Consider the following 24,910-nt stretch of genomic DNA (forward strand, 5'->3'; position numbering starts at 1 on the left):
GGTCCTCTTTTTCCTGTAGTCCACAATAATCTCCTTTGTCTTGGTCACGTTGAGGGGGAGGTTTTTGTCTTGGCACCAAACGGCCAGGTCTCTTACCTCACTATAAGCTGTCTCGTCGGTGATCAGGCCTACCACTGTTGTCATTGGCAAACTTAATGATGGTGTTGGAGTCGTGCCTGGCTGTGCAGTCATGAGTGAACAGGGAGTACAGGAGGGGACCGAGCACGCACCCGAGGGGCCCCTGTGTTGAGGATCAGCGTGGCGGATGTGTTGTTGCCTACCCTTACCACCTGGGGGTGGCCCATCAGGAAGTCCAGGATCCAGTTGCAGAGGGATGTGTTTAGGCCCAGGGTCCTTAGCTTATTGATGCGCTTTGAGGGCACTATGGTGTTGAACGTTCCATTTAATAACTTGCTTTATACAAATTTGCCCTGGTCAGTTATTGAATATTCTTTCTTTGGTCAACATTTTGAAAGTGCCAACATTTGTTCTACTCTTAGGAAAATGGGCATATTACTGCTTATGATTGGCACAGGGTATCTTAAGTTTTGACACTGCAACAATGCGGTGTCAATGATGTCATGATTTGTTACACCCTTTAAGTTTGTCCATTTTGACTTTCACTATTAAAAAGGTACCCCATAATCTTGAACATCCTTTACTTTGTATTGTTTTCTGAACTGTAGACATCCATATGACATTATTCACTTTCAGAGCAGGGAGGTCCATCCAACAGATGTGGCTGTCTGCCAGGACTTCTAGGCTTGGCCATCTGGACTTTGAGCCCTTGGTCACTTCAGGTTGGTTTTGCCCAGGCATGTCAAAGGCACCATCCTCTGGCCATCCTCCAGATTGCAGTGTGTTTTCAGAAGAGCACTCGGCACAGCTTCAGAGGGAAGTTCTCTGTGATCAAATGTCATCATGGAGGACAATCGCCACATTCACCTCAAACTCTACAGAGGAATGAAGAATTGCAAGCGTCAGTCATCGGTAAACCACTCATAAAAATGTACACACTGTTGCACTATTTGACCTGTATTTATTACAGGTTCCCTCACTGACATTAAAGTTGGTAGTCTTGAGGGTAGGGCAGGTAAGAGCCTGGGGAAGACCAAGGGGAGGCTGTGGCAGACGTCTCCCCTCTGCTACCTGGATATCTCTGGCATAACCCTCAGCTAAGCCTGGAGCGGACTGAGAAAAATAGTCTATTAATCTCTTTAGAGTGGGTAGGAACTAGGGGTCTATTTGGAAAACTGCCCTTGGTGAACCGCTCAACTAGAGCCCTGTTCAGACACATCTGGATTGGTGAAAGCAAAAATGATGGGTATCTTTCATTATTTCAATAATGAACAGTCCAGATTAATGATTCCCTCAGACAGCAGAATGTATTCTACCAGGGCCTGGCTCTCTAAATCGATTGGCTCAATAGTGTTAGACTCACCACAGAGCAATACTCTTGATGGCCACAGAGCTCTCCACCACCAGCTCTCCAGTCAGTTATTACGCAGTTGGTGGCCCCGGATCAGGGGCTTCATTTACAACCATTGTGTAAATTTCACACTACATTTATGCGTGCCCCATTTCTGAAAAGTGCTCACACAAAAATATTTAGATTAATCAACTTGGCGCACGTAAACATGTTTTCCTGTCGTAAAACTGCCTGGAAAACACCTCAGTTCTCTTTTTTTATTGTGACAATGCCCTTTTAATTAGCTGTATAATTTTTAACTATTTGCATTAGACCACAGCATTCAAAAGATGAATTATTGTTCAATATTTAGTTTATCAATCAACCGGCCTCGGAGCATTTCATATTCTGTAAGTAAATCTGAGACACTTCATTTAGTATGTTACGGTTTGTATGCTATGTATTAATTTGTGGAGAGCCATCCATTTCATATCCGTGCTTCTACACCTGCATTGCTTGCTGTTTTAGGCTGGGTTTCTGTACAGCACTTTGACATCAGCTGATGTAAGAAGGGCTTTATAAATACATTTGATTTGAAATTTGATATGTTACGAATTGCTAAACGTATGCTAACATTAGCTAGGCTAGGGGTTAAGTTTAGGAGTTAGGGGAAGGATTAGCTAAAAGGGATTGAGATCTGGGTTCTTCGCTGGCCGTGGCAGAACACTGACGTTCCTGTTTTGCAGGAAATCACGCACAGAACGAGCAGTTTGGCTGGTGGCATTGTCATGCTGGAGGGTCATGTCAGAATGAGCCTGCAGGAAGGGTACCACATGAGGGAGGAGGATGTCTTCCCTGTAACGTACAGCGTTGAAATTGCCTGCAATGACAACAAGCTCAGTCCAATGATGCTGTGACACACCGCCCCAGACCATGACGAACCCTCCACCTCCAAATCGATCCCACTCCAGAGTACAGGCCTCAGTGTAACGCTCATTCCTTAGACGATAAACGCGAATCCGACCATCACCCCTGGTGAGACAAAACAGCGACTCGTCAGTGAAGAGCACTTTTTGCCAGTCCTGTCTGGTCCAGCGACGGTGGGTTTGTGCCCATAGGTGACGTTGTTGCCGGTGATGTCTGGTGAGGACCTGCCTTACAACAGGCCTACAAGCCCTCAGTCCAGCTCCTCTCAGCCTATTGCAGACAGTCTGAGCACTAATGGAGGGATTGTGCGTTCCTGGTGTAACTCGGGCAGTTGTTGTTGCCATCCTGTACCTGTCCCGCAGGTGTGATGTTCGGATGTACCGATCCTGTGCAGGTGTTGTTACACGTGGTCTGCCACTGCGAAGATGATCAGTTGTCGTCCTGTCTCCCTGTAGCGCTGTCTTAGGCGTCTCACAGGGACCCTGGGCATCTTTCTTTTTGGTGTTTTTCAGAGTCAGTAGAAAGGCCTCTTTAGTGTCCTTAGTTTTCATAACTGTGACCTTAATTGACTACCGTCTGTAAGCTGTGTCCTAACGACTGTTCCACAGGTGCATGTTCATTAATTGTTTATGGTTCATTGAACAGCATGGGAAACAGTGTTTAAACCCTTTACACTGAAGTTCTGTGAAGTTATTTGGATTTTTAAGAAGGGGTCGTGAAAAAGGGACGTTTCTTTTTTTGCTGAGTTTAGTTGCAAAGTAGCTAAAAAGTAAGTAGTTGCTAAAGTTGTCCTTGAGATTTGAACACACAGCCTTTAGGTTGGTAGACCTTTTAGTTTTTGCCTCAAGTAACCTTTTATGTCTTAAGTAAACCTACTAAACATAAGATATCATACTAATATTGGTGTCCCGGATTTACATTTAGTATGTCTAGTCTGTGAAACCAGGCTGTATGAAAAGATTGAGTTGCTATGTCCTGCCTTTTGTATAGTCTCTGAGAAGAAATAGGCAAACACACCTAATTGACAAATTGAATCAGGTGTGCATGTTCAGGGTTACAATAAAAATGTGTACTGTACTGGTACTTGAGGACCAGGCTTAGGAAACTGCTGTAGCATACCCATGCGCTCATATTTTACATAAACTACAGGTTTATTTACTGTGTTGGCAGAATGTTTTAATATTTAGCAGTAATTTATGCTGTATCTGAAATAGAAAACAATGGCAAATTGTTGTGGACTTGTCAGCAGAACGTTTGAATCGACTTTTCCCCCAACCTAAATATGATTAACTGCCTGCGAATTCTTAAATATTTTACGGCAGGCTACAAATATAATGCAATTACAGTAGTTTTATTTCTCGTTTTTGTTCTGCCTGACTTTATAGTAAGCCTACTACTGATAGCCTATTCATTGCTGCATTTTGGAAAGAGCAACAAAAAAAAGACATTACACTGTACTTGTAGACGTGACAAAAACGTAACTTGATGCATAGGCCTACTTCAATGTAAAAGATCAGCTGTTACATTTTGACTGTATACTGGTATTATAAACCACGCTGTCTATAAGGTTGCAAAACTTATATACAGGTCTACTACTAGGTCCAATTAAATTAGATGCACATGGTAATTTGTTGTATGGCCGCCTCCTCTGAATGGCACACATACACAATCCATGTCTCAAGGCTTAAAAATCCTTTAACCTGTCTCCTCCCCTTCATCTATACTGATTGAAGTGGATTTAACAGGTGACATCAATAAGGGATCATAGCTATTACCTGGATTTACCTGGTCAGCATGTCAGGGAAAGAGCAGGTGTTCCTACTGTTTAGTACACATTGTATATTGAAGAAAATAAGGAGAAACTACAGGCCTGTTTATTATTATAGTTACATGAAACTTAAAATCATGCAATGTCATCAGATCATGTTATTATGATGATTGATCTCACCCGACAGCGTACCATGAATTCATTGGTCTTGCTCAGGTCTTTGACCAACAAAGAGCGCTTCATGTCACAAGTGGGTGTACTGAGAACAAACACCATACAATAGCAACAATTGTAACAAGGCTTTTGTGGATACAAATCAGACTTTGTACCTTACAAGATGTTGTTAGGAGAAACAGGGACATTGATTGTTGAAAGCCTGCCTTAAAATAAAGCTGGATACTTTTTCCAGTGATGGAAATGAGACTGACAAGTCACCCCCCATGAGGTTCCTCTCATCAGTACTCACTGTATTCTAATATTAGACTCAGTACAGAGCCTCCCCTCTGTCCTTTGAAAGCCTCGCTTATTTTGGAAAGCAATAAAATACCCAATCTACTAGCTAGTGTCGTTTCAAAATATCAAAATGTAGGTTTCCAAGGGTAAACGCTCTTATTGGACAAAAACGAAGCCTGTGAATACAAGAAGATGTAGCCTATTAGAGATTTTATTTCCCCATTCAAAACAAAAAAAAGTTTAATGCTCAAGCATTGGGCTATAATAAATGCCGGTCTACACCACATCAATTTTGCAGACAACAGAGAGCATGTCTAGGTCCTTTGCAGCTTGAATGATTCAGGGGACAAAAAACATGTAAAAAAGAAATACAGAATGTCCCGGCATTTTTACCCCAGAAAATGACAGCCCTTTCAGCATCTCTGCTAAAAATATTATTTCATTGCTTAGGCCTATACATCTGTAGTGATGAAACATGTTTTTTTTAAGAAAACATTGTCTTCACTTTATTTTTGTGGTTTCCTTGAGACGACACAACCGACTGGAACAAAGGAAGTGTCAATCTGTGCCTCTCTTTGTCTATAATTACACCTTATTAGCTACATTAAGCTGCAGATACAGAGAGGTTTACCATCACCGTTTTAGTTTTCTTCCAGATGGCACTAGAATAAAAGGGGTCTTTTAAGTCCACAGGTGATAAGTGTGAGGCTCGGATTCATTCCTTCTATTAATCCGCTCTTCACCACGGTGTGAACCAGAACGATTCACTCTACTAAAACAAACAATTGGAAAACGAGGCAGTCTTACATTGTGCCAACTTAACTGTCCATAGTGGTAGAGCGTGTTCACCCCCTGGACATTGTGTGCTGAAGTTTGCACTTGTTCTCATAAGTGTCCTAATCTCAAACAATTTGTTATTCTTCAATTTGCTAGCTCAATAAGTAAGATGGCTAAGAACGCCATCGTCGCCTCGGTCACTAAGCCGAGTTTTCTGAAAGATACTAACAATTTATGTGTAGTTTGTCTCGGCTTGGAACATGCTCAGGCGGCCCTTGTTCGAACCAGTCTGTGTACGCATTGCCACCTACTGCGTGCAAACTCCATGGAAAGACGTGTAGCCTTCTTGAGGAAACTTGGAGTTACCAACAGCGACTTTTCTTTCCCGGATGCCATTACCTCGGCTGAAATGGAGGTGCAGGAAGCCGGAGAGAGACTTGGGGCTGTGGTCGGAACAGGTAGAACTAGCATCCCAACAGGGCGAGAGTGAGACAGCTGGTTACATACAGGGCCCAGGTTCGGATGATGACTTGGTGTCTCTGGACGGCTCCGGGGGTTTCTTGGTTGGCGAAGAGGACTTAGTTCCGGGACAGCCACCTCCTCATGCTACGGGAGTAGCAGGGGAAAACCTTGTATCTAACACATAGTTCAAAGAACTGTGCCGCAGGGTGGCTTTGTGTTTGGAGGTGAAGTGGCTGTGCCCACCCCCGCGGCTGAAGTCATCAAGATTCGGTGGAAAGTGCCTGCTCCCTGTGACTGCCACAGTCAAGCACCACCAACCCATTTCCAGATTTTGTAGAAGAATTGACAACAACCTGGTCCAACCTGCATTCAGCTAATCTGATGCTGCATGGGTGTGCCACCGTCATGGATCTGGAAGGGATGTAGGGGGCAGGGCTGGTGCACCTGCCTCTGGTGGATGGCAAGCTAGCTGGCTACCTAGCTCCGTTGGATAACAAGGGCGTGGGTAATGCGAATCCTACGCTCTCTAACAGGAACGGTCTCTTTTCGGCTGCTCAGCTGGAAAAAGTTTATCGTGCAGAATGGGTGGCTGCCCAATCCCTGTCATCTCCCACTATGCTGCAGGTCTACCAGACAGAGTTGCTGGAGGAGCTGGTCACAGATTTGGCCGCAGTAGAGCCCCATGCTTTTTTCTCTTTTGAAGGTCCAGGCTGTGTAAGGGCTATTTGACCAAGAAGGAGAGTGATGGAGTGCTGCATCAGATGACCTGACCTCCACAATCACCCGACCTTAACCCAATTGAGATGGTTTGGGATGAGTTGGACTGCAGAGTGAAGGAAAAGCAGCCAACAAGTGCTCAGCAAATGTGGGAACTCCTTCAAGACTGCTTGGAAAGCATTTCAGGTGAAGCTGGTTGAGAGAATGCCAAGAGCGTGCAAAGCTGTCCAAGGCAACAGGTGGCTACTTTGAAGAATCTAAAATATAACACTTTTTGGGTTAGTACACAATTCCATATGTGTTATTTCATAGTTTTGATGTCTTCACTATTATTCTACATTTTAGAATAAGGCTGTAACGTAACAATGTCGAAAAAGTTAAGGGGTCTGAATACTTTCCGAATGCACTGTAGCAGCAAGGGTTACCTAGCGGTGTACTCGCCCACTCTACCAGGGGTCTGGCAGCGTCTTTTAAGGGTTGACTATAGAAAATATTTGTGCTGCGGCGAATTGTCACACACTTGTGAAGTTTATTAGCTTGGATGTCAGTGCTCCCAGTGTAGCACCACAGTGTGCTTAATGCCGTGACGGGAAAGTCACTAGGCAGCTTGCCGGGTGCACAATACCCAAACTGCCGCATCTGGTGCCCGCAGCCCTGTTCTGTAAGCTTGCAATGAGTCACTCAGCCACAGAGCAGGAGGGGAGGTCCGAGCCGGCCGGGAGGAAAGGGGACAGTGCGAGTCATACGTTGCGGAAAAGGAGGAGAGTAGGGTCCAAGAAGCGGAATCAGGAGACAGGAGGGAGAAGGATTTAGCAGAAGGAAGAGATGATAGGATAGAAGAGGCAATGCAAATAGTCTGGGTAGCCATTTGAGTGGAGCTAGAGAGTCTATCAATACTAATTTATCCAGCATATTCCTTAGGTATCCCTGACAAGTTAATTAAGACAATTAACCAAGCCAAGTTGAACTTTACATGGAAAATACACAACATTATTTAAGAAAAGAGGATATTGTTAAGTCAGAATGCAATTGACTTCGAACCAATGAATGGTACCATCAAATTAAAATCGTTACAATGTTTTATTAGAAAATATGAACGATTTTGGTTAGATGTTCAGCATGCGCAGCACCATCTTGTTGTCAGAACCTGATAATATCAGGATGTAGGATGGGACATAAACCCAACAACTTCAATAACTAATTTCTACGAACAGGGGGGAAAAAACATCACCGAATACATTACAATCAGCTCCATACTACTTGTCAAACATAAGTGAGTGCTACGGGGCGTTAGTCATTTAGCTCAGTTACCTTAGCTTTCTTAGGAACAGGAACAATGGTGGTCCTCTGGAAGCATGTGGGAACAGCAGGCTCCTTCACTGAAGCCAACGTGAGTAAAACATTTAAACGTGTTAACCCTCGCAAGGCTGCCGGCCCAGACGGCATCCCTAGCCGCGTCCTCAGAGCATGCGCAGACCAGCTGGCTGGTGTGTTTACGGACATATTCAATCAACCCTTATCCCAGTCTGCTGTTCCCACATGCTTCAAGAGGGCCACCATTGTTCCTGTTCCCAAGAAAGCTAAGGTAACTGAGCTAAATGACTATCGCCCCGTAGCACTCACTTCCATCATCATGAAGTGCTTTGAGAGACTAGTCAAGGACCATATTACCTCCACCCTAGACCCACTCCAATTTGCTTACCGCCCTAATGGGTCCACAGACGACGCAATCGCAATCACACTGCACACTGCCCTAACCCATCTGGACAAGAGGAATACCTATGTAAGAATGCTGTTCATCGACTACAGCTCAGCATTTAACGCCATAGTTCCCTCCAAACTCATTAAGCTCGAGACCCTGGGTCTCAACCCCGCCCTGTGCATCTGGGTCCTGGACTTCCTGACGGGCCGCCCCCAGGTGGTGAGGGTAGGAAACAACATCTCCACCCCGCTGATCCTCAACACTGGGGCCCCACAAGGGTGCGTTCTCAGCCCTCTCCTGTACTCCCTGTTCACCCATGACTGCGTGGCCATGCATGCCTCCAACTCAATCATCAAGTTTGCAGACGACACAACAGTAGTAGGCCTGATTACCAACAATGACGAGACCCTGGGAGTGTGGTGCCAGGAAAATAACCTCACACCCAACGTCAACAAAGGAGCTGAAAAAGCAGTGGGAGCACCCCCCTATCCACATCGACGGGACTGCAGTGGAGAAGGTGGAAAGCTTCAAGTTACTCGGCATACACATCACTGACAAACTGAAATGGACCACCCACACAGACAGTGTGGTGAAGAAGGTGCAACAACGCCTCTTCAATCTCAGGAGGCTGAAGAAATTTGGCTTGGCACCGAAAACCCTTATAAACTTTTACAGATGCACACTTGAGAGCATCCTGTCGGGCTGTATCACTGCCTGGTACGGCAACAATCTGCCCAACGCATCACTGGGGAAAAACTACCTGTCCTCTATGGTGGTTTTTCAGTAGCATATTGTGAAGTAATAATGTAATGAACAGAATCATTAAAGCTTTAAAGGAACCTGTAACCACACCTGTAAAGCATAAGAAAAAACAATATACAAAAGAAATAGACACACATTGTAATCCAGATGCATGCCTGGATAAGAAATGTCATAATCAATATAATGAATGTACTTATGACTATAGCCTGGTGGGTGACTGCAGCCTGGTAGAGGCCCCTATAATTTTTTTAACAAAAATGTCATAGTTGCGCCACCAACATAATCGGTTCAGTGATTTGGAGAGTGTGAAATGATTTGTAGAGGTGGGAGAAAGCCTGCCTCAAAGAATAACTTAGGGTAGGAAAACAATAGTGGCGTGAAGCCAAAAATAGTTGATTATTAACATAAAGAGGAGTAACTATGTATGTGATGTAAGGATGAAAACTGTATAAAAGGAGTGTGCAGAGGCTGGGAAGACAGTTGATCCATGGACCAGCTCAGCTTTTTACATTGTAATAAATTCTACTTTGATTTCACAAGTTCTAGTATCTGAGAAATATTATTGGACCAATATTTATACGACACTTCCAGGACACCTACAGCATCCGATGTCACAGGAATGCCAAAAAGATCATAAATGACAACAACCACCCAAGCCACTGCCTGTTCACCCCGCTATCATCCAGAAGGCGAGGTCAGTACAGGTGCATCAAAGCTGGGACTGAGAGACTGAAAAACAGCTTCTATCTCAAGGCCATCAGACTGTTAAATAGCCATCACCAGCACATTAGACGCTGCTGCCCTATATACATAGACTTCAGTAGTTATGGTAGTGGTCATTCGTTTTGGCAAGTAGTTGTGTAGTTCATTAGTTGTGGTCAATAGTTGTGTGGTTGTGGTCAATAGTTATGGTCAGTGGTTTTTGTAAGTAGTTGTGCGCTTCAGTAGTTATGGTCAGCCGTTGTGTTCAGTAGTTTTGTGGTTGTGATCAGTAGCTGTGTGGTTGTGGTCAGTAGTTGTGGTTCAGTAGTTGTGGGCAGTATATGTGTGGTAGTGGTCAGATGTTGTGGTTAGTAGTTTTGTGGTAGTGGCCTGTAGCTGTGTGGTCAGTGTTTGCTCCTTGGAGTTGACTAGCTAGCCTGTTCAGTAGCTTCACACAGTTAGCTTTACCAGAGTTAGCTTAGTTTAGCCAGCTACTGTACTGTAGCTGAATAAGTCCTCTCTTCCTGTCAGCTCCTCGTTAGTTGATGTTGGTGTAAGTGAGGACTTGGTGGACTGTGTATTCTTTAGGTTAGGTTTTACTTTGTGTTCGCTACCGTGTGCTGGAAAGGGCACAGATGACAGACAGGTAGGATTCCAGTTGAGGTGGTTTAATAACGCTGAAGATGCACAAGCACAGAACAGCACCGCACAGTATATGTAGTATGGATGGGCTAATGCACTTAGTGGTCTGGCAACTTGCTTCAACCAAAGTGTGTGTGGTATATCAACAAGGACGCACACTGGCCTTGGCTAACAATGAAAGCTAGCTGGTGGGAAAACAAGGATGGCTTGAACTTTTTCTCACTTGACTTCTCTCGAGCTGGAGATCGCCCAGCATGCTCTGCTCCACTTCAGCGGTGGGCGGAGCTACAGCTCTGATATGATGAACTAAGATTACTGATATAATTAACTACAAATACTTCACAGCCTTTTGTACAGTTGGTGTGGGACGATGGTCAATTCAGTCTGACACTCAAACCAGCTTGCAAACAATATAAGCATAGAGCTCTCATCTAATTGGCCAGTAAGCCATCAATCATAAATGTAACAAGATATGTCATGGCTAGAAGGCATCCAGCTTTTGTCAAATTAAAGTCAGATTCGATTTTTCACAGCAGGTTAGGACAATTAACATAGCAGGTTAGGACAATTAGGTTAAGATTAGGAAAAGGGTTACGAGTTAAAAAATAACGTCAAAAGTAGATTTATTTTTTAATTTGACAAAATCTGAAGCCCTTCTTCTTCAAGGTTTAGTGGAAATGTACACTCATAAGGTGTATTTGCGCCACCTACTGTTCGGGGTAGTAAAAAATACCCCAAATACAAAATGTGTTTTGGATGAACAAATTCATACTAAAACAAAAGGCTGTACCATTCAGATCCCTACAGAGGCTCAGGAACCTGGGAGTGGGGGGGGACCTCTTCATCCAGTACTCCCTGTAACATTTCGGATGTTAAGTCTACTGGAGATCCAGAAATCTATTTGCCGCCTTCACAATGATGTCTTGCTTCTTAATGGTTTTATTAGTTTGACTAGTGCAATGTATCAGTTGCGCTATAAACACAACAAAGTCCACCTTCTTCACTATTAGTGTGTCGGGATCCTTCTCCTGCATGGCATTCACTGCAGACTGTGGGACATCCACTACCATGTCCTCTACTCACTCCTTCAGCTATTTTCACTGCTTCCACATAAGAGACCTGCTGGATGGCCCTGATCCTAGCTACTGCAACCTCCTTTATCTGTACAGGGCACTCCGGAAACGTGATTCCCATCACAACATGCTTCATCTGACTCAACTACATATTCATTCCTTCAACAAACACTTGACACATGTCCAAACTTTTTACAATTGTAACACTGGCTTCTGTACATATGGTCTCACCCCATATCTCACATATCCAGGTTCTACATAAGTTGGGAGAATCACTTCATCAAAAGACAGTAAAACCGATAGGCTTTGCTCCTTCTTTGCGTCTTTCATTCAATTCAAGGGAAGTGCGTCTATCCACTCCTGGAATGTTATTCCTAAACCACACAGCCTGTCCAACAAGACACCAGAGATGACACCTTTAACTGGTGCCCTACTCTGAAAAGCATAGCTTTCCACATAATATGTCAACATGTTGAGCCACAGAGCTTTCTCCTTTTGACACGCACGAAATCAACATCATACTGCTCCTGTCCTGGTCACTCTGACCAATTCCACTTTACCCAATTCGTCCTTCACCATCTTCGAGACCATCTTCGAGACCGCAAACTGGTCACCCCCAAAAAAATCCTTCCTCATGAATCGCACTCCAACCATAAACTGATGGTAATTTCTAACTTTAGCCATTTTTACTCCACTCTTCTTCACCATCGTCCACTCATTCTCACCAACTGTACTGGGCCAAGAGAATCACACAATACTTCCACCATTGCTCCTCTAGTCATCCCCCGGACTCCCTCCCTCTTTGCTGTGAAAGATGCGAGTTTGTGATCTCGAAATAGCCCCCATATTTTTGGCATTCCAGCACTGCTTTTGCTTCACCAACTTTTTCTCAATTTCGTCCGCATATCTGGATCCCTTCTAGCCATACCCTGATATATACAGTGGCGAATCAACCGAACACTTTTTCGCGGCAAGGAGTTTCTATGACCCGCCCCTTTCAAACGAACATTTGATTGGCAGTATTTTCTGTGTCATTGGTCTGAGACTGGAATTTATTCGTTTGAATAATAGTCGTCATGGTAACGTTCGTATTCAGCCTCCATTTTGTTAGCCACTTTCCTTTTTTCCCCAAAAATGTTACCTTCCCGCCAGAATAGTAAATTCACTAATCATATCAATGACAGAAATTGATTCAAATAATCAAAAGGGTTGGTTATAACGTAGCGGCTGTGCTACAACGGCATTAAATGAGTACGTTGGTGGACTGTAGTTTATGGTCTGCCTGGCCGGTTCGATGCAAAGGTTTGGAAACACGCGCCATTTTGTGAAATTTACACAAAAAAGCCTTAAAGAGAACAGGGTCTTCAGGTTTGTAGTCGTCATTTTTAATCATGATTTGGAAGCAATGCTGCTCTCGTTACAATTAATGTGTCGATCAGCTAACAGTATACATGCCTAGCTTCATCGAAATGTTGGTTTCCCTATGGTCAGATCGAATACGTTTCTGCAGTTGACCGAGAGGCGCTGTTGATTTGGAAAAAGAATTGACATCTATTCAGAGGAGTGAGGGTTGTACGTTGGGAAATCTGGGGGGCTCCATGGAGAAGAGACTGTATTCAATAAATCGCCGTAAGGCATTGGGGATTGTAAATGAGGATATTTTTCTGGAATAGGAAGACTGACAGGCAGCGACAAAGGTAAGTTTGCGCTGTAACTTTGACTAGCCAGTCACATTGCTATCATTGTAAACAGACACAGCAAGCTAGCCAGCTAACGTTACAGCTAGCTTTAGCGCCAAATAAGCTAGATAGTTAGCTGGTAACGGTCTAACCAACGTTATAGAATGTTCACTCTTTTGGTTGGAAAACGTGCACCCCCATATAAATGTGACAATTAACATTAGGCTTATGTATCGTTAATCACATTGCTAGCTCGCTAACGGTTTAGGCCATGCTGGTGTAGTTGGCTAACTATGTCACTTTCCATTGCCACAGTTAACAAGTTAGATAACGTTAGAAACCTAGCCTTAATCCATTCCAGTAACGTTAGGTTAGCTAGCTAACGTGTTAACTACAATTCAGCTGGCAAACTTGGGTAGTTAGCTAAATGTGAAAACTTAGCGTAGCAGCTACAAATGTCATTCCGTGGAAGGAAGTATTGCTAGTCTACGTTTAATTAGTTAACTCTGGTCCTTTGCTCTTTTAACAAGCTAAAGTTAGGTCATGTTCAGTTAGCTATCTACGTGTGTGCCACACTTCTAGCTAACGTTAGCAAGCCTGCTAACGTTACTAGCTACCTAACGTTACTGCTTGTTAGCAAGTAATTAACGTAGCTAAGCTAGCTAACATTAGCCGGTCTTGTAGTTAAGTAACACCATTGACAAGGTAACGTAAACTAGCTACAAATACACCTCAGGCACATGGGTTCAATAGAGACAATCTCAATCATACGTTGCCTTCCAGCTAACTTGGTTTGTCAGCAAACATACTAGCCAGCTGGTTAACTTGACAAGTTGTCAGTTGCCACAGAGATGCGGGCATGGATTGATGGCCAGCTAGTCATAAGGATGTGGAGTTTAGCCACTTCAAAGCATTCTGTCATGATACTGCGTTATCAACTAGCTAACGTATTTAACTTGGCCTGTAACGTTAGTTAATGCTAACTAGCAAGCTAGCGAATGTTTATCCGGTCCCTCGATGGCTCAAGTTTGCGTCCTTGGCCTCCCAACGGCTTGAAGCCTTCTAGCTAGTATAGATGAGCACGGCATAGATTCACTATGCTTTTTAAAAATGTATTAACAGCCACAAGGTCATTCATTAGTGGGTACGTTCATAAACACAATTGAATGCGAATATGCTAATGTGACTAAGTGTGTCCTGTGATGGAGTTGGCTAGCAAAGTTCGATAGTTAGCTAACATGTTGACCCTAGTCAAGTGTAATCATGGCCATTGTTCAATTGGACTGATGGTAGACACCGACTTGGCTATTTACTAATTGAAATTGAATGAGGAATTTCGTAGCTGACACGAATAGTTGAATGTAAGTTCCACATCACAAAATGAACATTACACAATTGATGTCAAAAGTATACACTGACTGAAGCAGCAAGTTCAGTAAGGAAAACTAAACAAACCTCACGTTACTAATTTGAGGAGAACTCAGAAGAGGTAGCCCACCTCTGCTGTCAATAAAGTAGGCATACCCATGACTTTGTAAATGTAAATTTGTACAAAGCCTGCCTATAACTTGAGTAAATTCCTCCTCTTCAAAGGTCTTGGAGAAGGCCCATATTTTACATGTAGGCCAGACCAGGATAACCAGTCAACTGATAGCAGCATCATTGCTATGTAGTAGCACCTGTTCACCATGACGTTTTCCGTTCCTAGTCATTCCTTTAATTCCTTGGTAACTTAGTCTAATATAACAGCTACAAGAGTATTGCACAGCAAGAGCAAAGCACCTCTTTGAATAGTAAAGTGTGTGAATGGTATGGATGATCTCAGGTTGGCCTTTGTTTGAAGTTTAACTGGTGGGTCAATCAGTTATCTTGTGACGCTATAGGCTAATTTTATTTAAAGGGGCTTCTGGTTCATTCATGGCATGGTTAGTTTCTTGGAAACAGAATGACCTCAGGGACACATTCTCTAACAATCTAGGCTACTTATAGAACCATTCTATGCTGAGTGTACTTTACAGTAAACATTTACATTCTCCCTGCCTTTGACTTTATTCACAGCTGCAAACTCCTCAAGTGATTCATATGGTCATCTGTGTCCCAAGATTACTACCAGTAATTTCTATGCTGGTTCATATTTGACTGTGTATGGGTGATATCCATGAAAGTAAAAACAGCTATTTTCAATAACACGAGTCTAATAAATGGATTAGCTGACATCACAAACTATTTGTGTGCTTCCATGGGAAGAAGTCAGCATGTTGCTATTCTGGATGGCCAGATTGCTCAGTAGCCTTGGTTTCTCAAACGATTGCGTCGCCTGGTTCACCAACTACTTCTCTGATAGAGTTCAGTGTGTCAAATCGGAGGGCCTGCTGTCCGGACCTCTGGCAGTCTCTATGGGGGTACCACAGGGTTCAATTCTTGGGCCAACTCTTTTCTCTGTATACATCAATGATGTCGCTCTTGCTGCTGGTGAATCTCTGATCCACCTCTATGCAGACGACACCATTCTGTATACTTCTGGCCCTTCTTTGGACACTGTGTTAACAACCCTCCAGACGAGCTTCAATGCCATACAACTCTCCTTCCGTGGTCTCCAACTGCTCCTAAATACAAGTAAAACTAAATGCATGCTCTACAACCGATCGCTGCCTGCACCTGCCCGCCTGTCCAGCATCACTTCTCTGGACGGTTCTGACTTAGAATTTGTGGACAACTACAAATACCTAGGTGTCTGGTTAGACTGTAAACTCTCCTTCCAGACTCACATCAATCATCTCCAATCCATTTCGCAACAAAGCATCCTTCACTCATGCTGCCAAACATACCCTCGTAAAACTGACTATCCTACCAATCCTCGATTTTGGCGATGTCATTTACAAAATAGCCTCCAATACCCTACTCAACAAGCTGGATGCAGTCTATCACAGTGCCATCCGTTTTGTCACCAAAGCCCCATATACTACCCACCACTGCGACCTGTACGCTCTCGTTGGCTGGCCTTCGCTTCATAATCGTCGCCAAACATATTGGCTCCAGGTCATCTACAAGACCCTGCTAGGTAAAGTCCCCCCTTATCTCCGCTCACTGGTCACCATAGAAGCACCCACCTGTAGCACGCGCTCCAGCAGGTATATCTCTCTGGTCACCCCTAAAGCCAACTCCTCCTTTGGTCGTCTCTCCTTCCAGTTCTCTGCTGCCAACGACTGGAACGAACTACAAAAATCTCTGAAACTGAAAACACTTATCTCCCTCACTAGCTTTAAGCACCAGCAATCAGAGCAGCTCCCAGATCACTGCACCTGTACATAGCCCATCTATAATTTAGCCCAAACTACTACCTCTTCCCCTACTGTTTTTATTTATTTTGCTCCTTTGCACCATATTATTTATATTTTAACTTTGAACATTCTTCAAATTACAAATCTACCATTCCAGTGTTTTACTTGCTATACTTTATTTACTTTGCCACCATGGCCTTTTTTGCCTTTACCTCCCTTATCTAACATAATTAACATTATTTTTTTCTACTGTATCATTGATTGTATGTTGTTTTACTCCATGTGTAACTCTGTGTTTTTGTATGTTGTCGAACTGCTTTGCTTTATCTTGGCCAGGTCGCAATTGTAAATGAGAACTTGTTCTCAACTTGCCTACCTGGTTAAATAAAGGTGAAATAAAATAAAAATTGCTAGCAAGAATGACAAACTGTCATGTAGGGAATCTTAAGTAGCTCGTTTCATCTTGTTCATGATACCATGTCTTGTTTTTGAGGTGTTTTGATGGATTTCATATCAATGTTAAAATTTGTTCGCTAGCTAACCAACAACTGTAAGTATGTATTTGAGACAAGTGCTCATTGTGTGATTATAATTTTTTTTTTTTACATTGGAGCTTAAATATTGCTTGTCATCAATGTAAGCCACACTGTCTGTTTTGCCCCATAGTTGCACTTGTGTTGGTTGTTGCTAAACAACCAACCATTTATGAACATTATATTGAACATTAATGAGAATGGCTTGTGCACTTACACATATAATTTATTAAACTTTTATAGCTCTTTTCATTAGACAGAATCTCAAAGCGCTTGTAAAGCAAAATAAATCATTTAAAAAAATCTATATTGGCTACAACATTAGCTAGATCAAGTCTGTTTGAGTGCTTCTTCTACCCAGGTCACACGTGTGCACGTAAACGGATGTTGCTGCAGCAATGTTGGAATGGTTTTAAAATGTATCTAGGTTTAACCTTTATTTGCTCCATATCATGATCGGTTGAGGTTCCATGACTCTCTCTTTGATCGAATGTCTAATTGTATACTTTTCTCTCTTAGCCCTGCAATTGACCCCATGTCAAGTCCTGCCCTCCTTACCTCCTGTTTCTACCCAGTTCAACATTTTCCCAGGAAGCTCAATCCCCAATTCAAACCAATGGAGAAATACCCTCTGATCTTAAACTGTGTTTTTAATACACAATGAAATTAAACAGACTGCCCCTTGCTAGTCAGGAGATTCTGGTATGTTGTGGTGGACTGTCATTGAAATCACTTCACTACTTTTCTAATAGTACATCAGTGATTCATATTTTCTGCAAACATTTTGAAGAAGTAGCCTACGGCAAGGGAATTAGCCTTTGTTTTTTGTAGCCAGTTAGCATGAGGAAACAGTCATGTATAAAGGCTTTCACAAAAAAACGTCCCTATTAAATGTTGACTACAAAGTAGGCCTATGTGGCAAAATTATCATGATGACTTGTATCAATCTGATGGGCGTTTGTTTTGCAAACTCACCCATCACATGTGTACTATAGAAACACTGCAAGCCAAACAAGTCTTTTGCTAGGTGTGTACTTGAATTCAAAGTATACTCAGTGATATGATTTAGATGCAGAAAGTAAACAGAATATTGGGTCAATTTCCGCAACAACTAAGAGCGTTGAAGCGCAAGGCTCAACTTCTCCTCCGTTTTGGTGCCCTAGCTAGAATGGCGTGAAGCGAACCCGTGCACATGCGTAGATACTGTGTGTGTAACTGTTTGAGAGTGATACTGTGTGGTTTGAGCATTGTGTAGACCATTTTTTTGGGGGGGGGGGGGGGGGGTTAGCCAGTCAATCAAAAGTACAACATTATTTGACAAAGGGCACATTCAGTGCTCTGCCCTGTTTTTTGGGTTCCGGGGTCTCCCCGGATAATTTTTGTGTAGAAGGACTGAAGCTCAGTTCTCACATTTTACTCAAATGAATGAAAATAAAACTATACTGACTAGAGGTCGACCGATTATGATTTTTCAGCGCCGATACCGATTATTGGAGGACCAAAAAAAAGCCGGTACCGATTAATCCGCCAATTATTTATATATATATATATATATATGACAGTTACAACAATACTGAATGAACACTTATTTTAACTTAATACATCAATAAAATCAATTTAGCCTCAAATAAATAATGAAACATGTTCAATTTGGTTTAAATAATGCAAAACAAAGTGTTGGAGAAGAAAGTAAAAGTGCAATATGTGCCATGTAAGAAAGCTAATGTTTAAGTGCCTTGCTCAGAACATGGGAACATATGAAAGCTAGTGGTTCCTTTTAACATGAGTCTTCAATATTCCCAGGTAAGAAGTTTTAGGTTGTAGTTATTATATTATTATAGGAATTATAGGACTAATTCTCTCTATACGATTTGTATTTCATATACCTTTGACTATTGGATGTTCTTATAGGCACTTTAGTATTGCCAGTGTAACAGTATAGCTTCCATCCCTCTCCTCGCTCCTACCTGGGCTCAAACCAGGAACACATCGACAACAGCCACCCTCGAAGCAGCGTTACCCATGCAGAGGAAGGGAAAAAACTGCTCCAAGCCTCAGAGCGCGTGACGTTTGAAACGCTATTAGCGTGCACCCGGCTAACTAGCTACCCATTTCACATCGGTTACACCAGCCTAATCTTGGGAGTTGATAGGCTTGAAGGGGTGGGTATAATTTGTGGAACGTTCCAACAGGAATCTGTTCCAAAAAACATAAAGTAAAAGGTTGTCAACCAACAACGCATACAAAGTAGCAACGCATACAAACCTAGCTAACTAGCTGCCGAATAGGCATCAACTCACCACGTAGCTTATTCTTAATGTTTGTCCATAGGCAGACAGACATGTGAGGACAGACATTTTTCGGAATAAACGTGATGAGTGAAAAACGCAATGAAATAGACCACTCCCTACCCGGTATCTTATTCTGCCGCTATACATCTTTGTATGCGTTGTTTTTTTGGAAACCTTCTTATTTACGAAGTTTTTGGAATAGATTCCTGTTGGATCGGTCCACAAATTATACCCACCCAGGTTGAAGTCATAAACAGCGCAATGCTTGAAGCACAGCGAAGGGCTGTTTGAATGAATGCTTACGAGCCTGCTGCTGCCTACCACCGCTCAGTCAGACTGCTCTATCAAATCATAGACTTAATTATAATATAATAAACACACAGAAATACGACCCTTGGGTCATTAATATGGTCGAATCTGGAAACTATCATCTCGAAAACAAAAGTTTTTTTCTTTTCTTTCAGTGACATACGGAACCGTTCCATATTTTATCTAACGGGTGACTAAGTCTAAATATTCCTGTTAGGCATCGATGTTTATGGTTAGGTACATTGGTGCTACGACAGTACTTTTTTCGCAAATGCGCTTGTTAAATCAACACCCGTTTGTCGAAGTAGGCTGTGATTCAATGAAAATTAACAGGCACCGCATCGATCATATGCAACGCAGGACACTTTAGATAAACTAGTAATATCATCAACCATGTGTCGTTAACTAGTGATTATGTTAAGATTGATAGTTTTTTATAAGTCTAATGCTAGCTAGCAACTTACCTTTGCTTCTTGCTGCCCTCGTGTTACAGGTAGTCAGCCTGTTAATCCTGGTTAGAGCGTTGGACTGGTAACCGAAGGTTGCAAAAACGAATCCCCCCTGAACAAGGCAGTTAACCTCTCGGGTATGTGGTACGAAATCGTCCCACCTAGTCAACAGCCAGTGGAATCGAGTGGCGCGAAATTCAAAAACCTTAAAAATGCTATAACTTCAATTTCTCAAACATATGACTATTTTACACCATTTTAAAGACAAGACTCTCGTTAATCTAACCACATTGTCCGATTTCAAAAAGGCTTTACAACGAAAGCAAAACATTAGATTATGTCAGCAGAGTACCCAGCCAGAAATAATCACACACCCATTTTTCAAGCTAGCATATAATGTCACAAAAACCAAAACCACAGCTAAATGCAGCACTAACCTTTGATGATCTTCATCAGATGACACTCCTAGGACATTATGTTATACAATACATGCATTCTTTGTTCAATCAAGTTCATATTTATATCAAAAACCAGCTTTTTACATTAGCATGTGATGTTCAGAACTAGCAAACATACCGAAAACTTCTGGTGAATTTACTAAATTACTCACCATAAACGTTCACAAAAAAACATAACAATTATTTTAAGAATTATAGATACAGAACTCCTTTATGCAATTGCGGTGTCAGATTTTAAAATAGCTTTTCGGCAAAAGCACATTTTGCAATATTCTGAGTAGATAGCTCGCCATCACGGCTAGCTAATTTGACACCCACCAAGTTTGGCGTTCACTAAACTCAGAATTACTATAAGAAAAATTGGATTACCTTTGCTGTTCTTCGTCAGAATGCCCTCCCAGGACTTCTACTTCAACACCCAATGTTGTTTTGGTTCCAAATAATCCATAGTTATATCCAAATAGCTGTGTTTGTTCTTGCGTTCAAGACACTATCCGAAGGGTGACGCGCCGGCGCATATCGTGACAAAAAATGTCAAAATATTCCATTACCGTACTTCGAAGCATGTCAAACGCTGTTTAAAATCAATTTTTATGCGATTTTTCTCATAAAATAGCGATAATATTCCGACCGGGAGACCTTGTTGCCGTTCAAACACTGAAAATGTAAAATGGACTCTTCACATGCACGCGCGCCCGTGTCATTGTTCTTAGATGGACCACTTTCCACATGCCCTACTGTTTTTCGCCCAGGGACTGCAGAGTCGTCATTCCCCGTTCTGGCGCCTTCTGAGAGCCTATGGGAGCCTTAGAAAATGTCACGTTACAGCAGAGATCCTCTATTTTCCATAAAGAGGCTATAGAAGGACAAGAAATGGTCAGAGAGGGCACTTCCTGTATGGAATCTTCTCAGGTTTTGGCCTGCCATATGAGTTCTGTTATACTCACAGACACCATTCAAACAGTTTTAGAAACTTTAGGGTGTTTTCTATCCAAATCAAATAATTATATGCATATTCTAGTTTCTGGGCAGGAATAATAACCAGATTAAATCGGGTACGTTTTTTTATCCGGTTGTGAAAATACTGCCCCCTATCCTAAACAGGTTAACCTTATCTCGACTAAATATGGCATGATTCCACCAATTGTAACCTTCTGCATCAAAGAGGAACTTTTATTTTGAAGGCAAACCGCAAATTCCACTATTATGCCTAATCCTTATTGTGGCTAGCTTCACAACACGTAACCCCGTCAGGTGGAGCCTCAGTAGCCAGATGAAGCTAGCTGGCTACCTATAACGTTAACTTAGGGGCAACAGGGTTAACTTCTTACATCTAGACGTTCCGCTAGCGGAACACCTGCTCCAATATCCAATGATGGGCGTGGCGCGAAATACAAACTCCTCTAAAATCGGAAAACTTCCATTTTTCAAACATATGAATATTTTACACCATTTTAAAGACAAGACTCTCCTTTATCTAACCACACTGTCCGATTTCAAAAAGGCTTTACAGCAAAAGCAAAACATTAGATTATGTCAGCAGAGTACCCAGCCAGAAATAATCAGACACCCATTTTTCAAGCTAGCATATAATGTCACAAAAAACAAAACCACAGCTAAATGCAGCACTAACCTTTGATGATCTTCATCAGATGACAACCCTAGGACATTATGTTATACAATGCATGCATGTTTTGTTCAATCGTGTTCATATTTATATCAAAAAACAGCTTTTTTACATTAGCATGTGACGTTCAGAACTAGCATACCCCCCGCAAACTTCCGGTGAATTTACTAAATTACTCACGATAAACGTTCACAAAAAACATTACAATTATTTTAAGAATTATAGATACAGAACTCCTCTTTCAACTGCTCGATCCACACAGACATTGTGGGCTAGGTTATGAATGCTGTGTTGCAGGTGTAGTGCACAAATTTACGTGGCGTCATGTACCTACGTTATACACAGTTGAAGTCGGAAGTTTACATAAACTTATGTTTTAATGACTCCAACCTGTTTTTCAACCACTCCACAAATTTCTTGTTAACAAACTATAGTTTTGGCAAGTCGGTTAGGACATCTACTTTGGGCATGACAAGTAATTTCACTTATAATTCACTGTATCAATATTCCAGTGGGTCAGAAGTTTACATACACTAAGTTGACTGTGCCTTTAGACAGCTCGGAAAATTCCAGAAAATGATGTCATGGCTTTAGAAGCTTCTGATAAGCTAATTTACATAATTTGAGTCAATTGGAGGTGTACCTGTGGATATATTTTGAGACCTACCTTCAAACTCAGTGTCTCTTTGCTTGACATCATGGGAAAAGCAAAAGAAATCAGCCAAGACCTCAGAAAAAAAATTGTAGCCCTCCACAAGTCTGGTTCATCCTTGGCAGCAATTTCCAAATGCCTGAAGGTACCATGTTCATCTGTACAAACAATAGTATGCAAGTATAAACACCATGGGACCACGCAGCCGTCATACCGCTCAGGAAGGAGATGCATTCTGTCTCCTAAAGATGAACGTACTTTGGTGTGAAAAGTGCAAATCAATCCCAGAACAGCAGCAAAGGACCATAATGTCCATCGTTACGTTTGGAGGAGAAATGGGGAGGCTTGCAAGCCGAAAAACACCATCCCAACCTTGAAGCACAGGGGTGGAAGCATCATGTTGTGGGCGTGCTTTGCTGCAGGAGTGACTGGTGCACTTCACAAAATAGATCAGGTCATCATGAGACAGGACAATTATGTGGATATATTGAAGCAAGACATCAGTCAGGAAGTTAAAGCTTGGTCGCAAATGGGTCTTCCAAATGGACAATGACCCCAAGCATACTACCAAAGTTCTGGCAAAATGGCTTAAGGACAACAAAGTCAAGGTATTGGAATGGCCATCACAAAGCCCTGACCTCAAACTGAAAAAGCATGTGCGAGCAAGGAGGTGTAACTCAGTTACACCAGCTCTGTCAGGAGGAATAGGCCAAAATTCACCCAACTTATTGTCGGAAGCTTGTGGAGGGCTACACGAAAGGTTTGACCCAAGTGAAACAATTTAACCTCTTATGGCTAGGGGGCAGTATTTTCACGGCCGGATAAAAAAACGTACCCGATTTAATCTGGTTATTATTCCTGCCCAGAAACTAGAATATGCATAAAATGATTAGCTTTGGATAGAAAACACTCCAAAGTTTCTAAAACTGTTTGAATGGTGTCTGTGAGTATAACAGAACTCATGGCAGGCAAAAACCTGAGAAGATTCCTTACAGGAAGTGCCCTCTCTGACAAGATCTTGTTCTTCTTGTCTCTCTTTATTGAAGACTGAGGATCTTTGCTGTAACGTGACACTTCCTACGGCTCCCATAGGAGGCTCTCAGAGCCCGGGAAAAAGCTGAATGATATCGAGGCAGCCCCAGGCTGAAACACATTTGCGCTTTTGGCAAGTGGTCTATCAGCGGACAATGGGACTCATGCTCGTGCACGAGACGACACCATGTTTTTATTCTATCGTCTTTGAACGGAAACAACGACTCCCGGTCGGAATATTATCGCTTTTTTACGAGAAAATTAGCATAAAAATGATTTTTTAAATGATTTTAAACAGCGGTTGACATGCTTCGAAGTACGGTAATGGAATATTTAGAATTTTTTTGTCACGAAATGCGTCGTGCTCCAATATCCAATGATGGGCGTGGCGCGAATTACAAATTCCTCAAAAATACAAAAACTTCAATTTTTCAAACATATGACTATTTTACACCATTTTAAAGACAAGACTCTCCTTTATCTAACCACACTGTCCGATTTCAGAAAGGCTTTACAGCGAAAGCAAAACATTAGTTTATGTCAGCAGAGTACCCAGCCAGAAATAATCAGACACCCATTTTTCAAGCTAGCATATAATGTCACATAAATCCAAACCACAGCTAAATGCAGCACTAACCTTTGATGATCTTCATCAGATGACACCCCTAGGACATTATGTTATACAATACATGCATGTTTTGTTCAATCAAGTTCATATTTATATCAAAAACCAGCTTTTTACATTCGCATGTGACGTTCAGAACTAGCATACCCCCCGCAAACTTCCGGTGAATTTACTAAATTACTGACGACAAACGTTCACAAAAACATTACAATTATTTTAAGAATTATAGATACAGAACTCCTCTATGCACTCGCTATGTCCGATTTTAAAATAGCTTTTCGGTGAAAGCACATTTTGAAATATTCTCAGTAGATAGCCCAGCCATCACGGCTAGCTATTTAGACACCCACAAAGTTTAGCACTCACCAAAGTCAGATTTACTATAAGAAAAATGTTATTACCTTTGCTGTTCTTCGTCAGAATGCACTCCCAGGACTTCTACTTCAATTACAAATGTTGGTTTGGTCCCAATAATCCATAGTTATATCCAAACAGCGGCGTTTTGTTCGTGCGTTCAAGACACTATCCGAATGGTAAAGAAGGGTGACGAACACGATGCATTTCGTGACAAAAAAATTCTA

At 42.2% G+C, this 24,910-nt stretch overlaps 1 protein-coding gene across 3 annotated transcripts in view; it reads left to right on the forward strand.

The window, feature by feature from the left end:
- The first annotated feature begins 12,515 nt into the window (after nucleotides 1–12,515).
- Nucleotides 12,516–24,910, forward strand: part of LOC115154229 (dual specificity tyrosine-phosphorylation-regulated kinase 1A) — a 40,420-nt gene continuing 28,025 nt past the window's right edge. Inside the window, exon 1 of one of the 3 annotated variants that reach the window (XM_029700236.1) lies at nucleotides 12,516–13,090. The gene's annotated coding sequence lies outside the window, so the exon portion shown is untranslated. The remainder of the gene's footprint in view (nucleotides 13,091–24,910) is intronic. The other 2 variants (XM_029700237.1, XM_029700238.1) reach the window with 2 other exon arrangements.

The sequence above is a fragment of the Salmo trutta genome, chromosome 19 (genome assembly GCF_901001165.1).
Source record: "Salmo trutta chromosome 19, fSalTru1.1, whole genome shotgun sequence".
Taxonomy (NCBI): domain Eukaryota; kingdom Metazoa; phylum Chordata; class Actinopteri; order Salmoniformes; family Salmonidae; genus Salmo; species Salmo trutta.